Source organism: Mastomys coucha, unplaced genomic scaffold (genome assembly GCF_008632895.1).
Source record: "Mastomys coucha isolate ucsf_1 unplaced genomic scaffold, UCSF_Mcou_1 pScaffold15, whole genome shotgun sequence".
Taxonomy (NCBI): domain Eukaryota; kingdom Metazoa; phylum Chordata; class Mammalia; order Rodentia; family Muridae; genus Mastomys; species Mastomys coucha.
Window position 1 is genome coordinate 18,959,070 of NW_022196897.1, and position 5,077 is coordinate 18,964,146.

The following is a 5,077-nucleotide window of genomic DNA, read 5'->3' on the forward strand; positions in this document are numbered from 1 at the left end:
GCGTCCAGGGGGAAGAGAAAGGCAGTCAGGATGGAAATGAAAGCCCATCTCAAACCAGGAGAGTTAACCACACCCCCACCCCGGTCTTCTCTTTAGAGAACTACTTCCAAATTTCTCAGGCAGGGCAGCAGAGTTTTGCAGCGTGTTGAAAAGGACTTGAGATTCAAAGATGGAGCCAGCAAGTGGCATATAAATGGAACCCCTAAAGGCACAGGCAGAGCAGAGAGAAGGGAAGGTCAAGGCCTATCCTGGCAACTTAGTACAACCCTGTGTCTCAAGATAAAAAGCAAAAATAGGGCTGGGGATTCAGCTTAGTAGTAAAGCTTACCACCTGTACCACCCCAACACACACACACACACACACAAGAATAAAGTAAATAAACAGATATGTAAAATGAAAAATGAAAGCCGGGCAGTGGTGGTGCACGCCTTTAATCCCAGCACTTGGGAGGCAGAGGCAGGTGGATTTCTGAGTTCGAGGCCAGCCTCGTCTACAGGGTGAATTCCAGGACAGCCAGGGCTACACAGAGAAATCCTGTCTCGAAAAAACAAAAGCAAAAACAAAATAATAAAAGTAGCCAGGTGCAGTGGCACACCTTTAAACCTAGGACTACGGAGGCAGAAGCAGATGGATCTCTGAGTTTCAGGCCGTCTCAATAAAAAAAATCTTAAAAAAAAAAAAAAAGTTGGGTAATTCTGATTAAAAACCCAGATAGGAAGTTCTCTGGCTGTTTGTTATATAAGTGTGTGGGAAGCGTTCACGTTTGCTGTGTACCTTACACAGCTGTCTTCCATAAAGACACCTCGGAGACCACTGCCCATCACTAACAGCACCCAAACCCTGAGCTGAGGTGATGCTCCCTCCAGCCTGTCTTCTGTTGGCTGGTCCCCCATCCCCCACGGAGACCCGCACCACCACCCCCAATCCCTCTGCGCATGACTGCCCTCAGGAGAAGGTCAGCAGCTCCAGCTGGCTCCTTGGAGGGAAAACAGTGGCTAGAACAGTTAGAAAGATTAAACAAATAAGGCAGATTTGCCAGACGCACTCATTGTTTACGAACAAACAATGGCAGGGTGCTTCTTCTCAGGACAGTGAGGGAGTGTGTTGGAGAACTGTGCCCTCACCGCTCTGAATAAAGAGGGATTGTTCCCAGGACAAAATATAAGGGCCGCTTTGGAAGCCCAGGATGAAGTCACCAGTGCTCTTCTCTCCTGTCAGAAAAGGGACAGGAAATGCCATCTCTGGGGACCCAGAGGAATGCTGGTTACACTCTCCCTGTCATAAGAAGCTTTGGTTCTCTTTTTAAAACACAAGAATAGACTTTAAAAGAGAAAAAGAAAGACACAGAAAAGAAAAAAAGACAAATGAAAGAAAAAGAAAAGCCAAGAGGAATCTGAGGCCAGCTACAAGCACTTGTTTTCATTTTCATTCCAGGTTTGTTTTGTTTTGTTGTTTTTCTTCTTTAAAGGCAGGGCAGGGCCTTTCTGTAAGCCCTGGCTGTTCTGGAACTCTGTAGACCAGACGGGCCTGGAACTCACAGACATCTACCTGCCTCTGTCTCCTGAGTGCTGGGAAGAAAGGCACCCAGCTCTCAGTTCGGTTCTGAGTTGTACTTGAGTCTCTACAGAAGAAACTTCCTTCAGAGAATTGTCTACCTCAGTAGATAAGGCACTTGCTGAGTGAGACCTGAATTCAGATACAATGAACTCAGATACAATGTGGCAATGGCAGGGTGCCACAGTAATGCTAGTACCAGGGAGGCAGGCACAGGAGGAACAGGGCTCACTGGCCAGCCAGCCTGGCCAAATTGTTAAGCTCCAAATTCAGTGAGAGATCCTGTCTCTAGAAATAAGGTGATGAACCGAGATACCCAGCATTTACCTCAGGCACCACAAGTACATGGACAGGAGAGAAAGAGAGGAAGGAAGGAAGGAGAGAGAATGAAACATCTGCATTTGGCAGTGCCTCCTAGCACTCGGGAGGCAGAGGCAGTTGGCTCTCTGAGTTTAAGGCCAGCCTGGACTACAGAGCAAGGTGGATAGCCAGGGCTACATAGCAAGACCTTGTTTCAGGGCAGGAAAAGGCTGGATCTTGTGTCATGAGGCTGAAATCCTGACACTTGGGGGTAAGGGGGGTGGGGTGAGATAGGGTAGGCAGGGCAGGGGCTGAGGCAGGAGACTGCCAAATCAGAGGCCAACTTGGCCTCCTACATAGAGAGTCCCAGGCCAATCAGCCATTCATACAAAGACAGTCTCAAAACAACGAACCGCAGCAGAAAACAAACAAAAGGGTGCCTGGAATCTAAAAAGAAGCGGAACATGGGCTTCAAGGGACACAGAGATGACTACTGTCCTGCAGGTGACACGTGCTGACCACTTGCTCTGCAAGGGGTCAGTGTGGCCAACTCATCTAACGACCAGTGGCTAAGAAAGCAAAACGGAACCCTGTTGTGGAAACAGCCACTTCAAACACAAAATAGGAAAATGAACGGAGCACACATTGCATCGGGTGCAGTCACCCCTCTGGAATTTTAAACAAAGCATGGTTTCCACAGATGGAAACAAAGGACACAGAGACTTGAAAAGGGCAAAGACAGAAGGAGCACTCAGACAGCCGCACCATAGCAGGCGCTGTCCTGTAGGCTGGGACGACACCACCCCTAACCCTGACTCAGGATCCCTGACTCAAGGTCTCCCAGTATAGTCTACCTGGTGTTGAACTCTACACCCCTGAGCCCACTAGGGCTGGAAGGGCAAGTGTGAGCAACGAAGCTTAAACTTCTTTGGTCCATGTCATGGAAATGGCTCAGTGGGCTTGGATTCCATCCCTGGCACCTTTCAAATGGGGCGAGCCAGTGCATGCTTACCATCCTGGCTTTTAGGCTGTACAGGCAGGAGGATCAGGTGTGTCTTTAGCTATATAGTGACTTAAGAGCCAGCCTGGACGGTAAAAGACCCTGTCTCAAAACAAACCAACCGATCAGCAGGTGAATGCTTGTGGCATCAGCACTGTTTCTCTACAACTTCCTGGTTAGTTCCTGGTGGAAAACAAAGCTCAGGGCCCGGGGATGGGTGAATGTGTGAAGCAGATTCTCCAGCCGCAGAGAGACTGGTGCTCTGCTCCGCTCTGCGCAGGCTGACAAGACCATCTGGGCTCCGCCATCTCTACAAACACTGCCTCTGAGATTAGTGGGTTTCACTGGGAGGGACCCCAGGGGGGTGCGAAAGTGGAGCTCTACCAACCTCTGAAACTCCAGTGGGCCCCTTCACTGTGCAGATGTGAGGCTATCCGTCACCTCCTTAGTGACCTGGACCTCAGATAAGTCAGTCCAGGTCTCAGTGATACTTGGAAACTGATTTGTAACTGCTGAAGACCATTAATCTAGTAAATGATAAGAGGTGGACCAAAGGCCATAAACCAGAATGCAGAGAGAATGCCTGCTTTAAGCTTGTCTCCCTTCAGGGAATTCAGTGGGGGTGGGGAAGGTAATCTCACCTCCCACACATAGGAAAAAGCTAGCCCAGGTATCATGGGCCTCAGCTTGCCATCCCCTTAGAGGCCGGAACTCTTCAAAGCCCTCTTCAGCTATATCCTAAATTCCAGGATAGCCTGGAGCTTAGCAAAACCCTGTCTCAAAACAAAGAGCTAAGAAGAGCTGTCCCTAGAATTGTTTAACTAACCTAAAGCAGTCAAAACCAGTAAGCCTACAGATCAACACAACAATAAAAAGTACTTAAACAGTAAGCAAACCAATGAACACAGCTCAGAGTATTAGTGTAGCTGGTACAAGGGTCTGGCTTTGAGTCCTAGAGCTGTAAATTCACTTAAGAATAAATGAATAGTTACCTGTTAAACATCTGATTATGAAAACAATCCATTTTCCAGATCACACACACACAAAACAATTCTTCTACTAAATATAAAGTATAGGGAGATGGCTCAGCCAGCTAAACGTGCCCCGAGTTCAAGTCCTGTAACCTATGTAAAAGAGAGAGGAGAAAACAGACTCCTCAGAGCAGCACTGTCCAGCTTCTAAGAGACTGAGGTCTCTGTGGGGCTTTGTTCTGACCTCAGCAGAAACCCAAAACTGAGATCCCCTGGCCAGTGCCACTAAGGAAAGACAGGGAAGCCAGGAGAAGAAACAGGGTCACCTTACAATCGGTGGCCTTGCAGGTACGCTAGAAATAAAAGCATGTGTGTAGCCTGCGTGTCACCCCCAGGTGTATGACCCAACTGACCCAAACCACCTCGAGGCTCCAGGCTCCTGAGCAGTGGGTCCGACCCCAGATCTCCTACGGGGAAGGTTATCCTGAAGTCATAGTAAATATCAGCTACTGTTATCCGGAAGAATGGGTGTAGGGCTAACCAATCTCCCAGATTGTCAGTGTACTGAAACACACACAGGACACAGTCCTGCAAGATTTTTGTTTTGTCTGTGAATTTTTTGTTGTTGTTGTTGTTTTGAGACAGGACTTCACTATGTTGCCCTGGATGTCTTGGAACTAGCTCTGTGGACCAGACTGGCCTCAAGCTCAGAGAACTCCTCTGTGATTTCTCTGCCTCTGCCTCCCAAGTGCTGGGGACTAAAGGTGTGTACCACCCACCACTCGGCTGTTCTGAGCCAGGGTCTCTTGTAGCCCAAGCTGGCCACAAAGTCCCTGTGTAGCTGAGGAAGATCTTGAGTGCAGGATCTTCTTGCCTCTACCTCCCAAGTATGCTCTACCACACTGGTCTTTTTTTTACTTTACCTTTAAATTTTATTTTGGATCTATGTGTGTATGTACGCATCCTGTGTGTGGAGGTTGGAGAACAACTTGCAGGAGTCAGTTCTCTGCTTTAAAAGTGTGAATCTTGGGAATCAAAAGATGGTCATTATCATCAGGCTTGAGGGCCAAGGTCTGTCTACAGAACCACCTTGTTCTCTCTCACATATACAAACTCACTCACACACACACACTCACATACTCACACAAGCTCAAACACACTCACTCACGGTAATAACATTCACACATGCTCATACATACACACTCATACCACACACACACTCCCTCACACCTCTCTCTCTCTCTCTCTCTC

At 48.2% G+C, this 5,077-nt stretch overlaps 1 protein-coding gene across 9 annotated transcripts in view; it reads right to left on the bottom strand.

The window, feature by feature from the left end:
- Fnbp1 (formin binding protein 1) overlaps positions 1–5,077 on the bottom strand; it is a 119,014-nt gene that overhangs the window by 63,334 nt on the left and 50,603 nt on the right. The gene's annotated exons all lie outside the window — the stretch shown is intronic.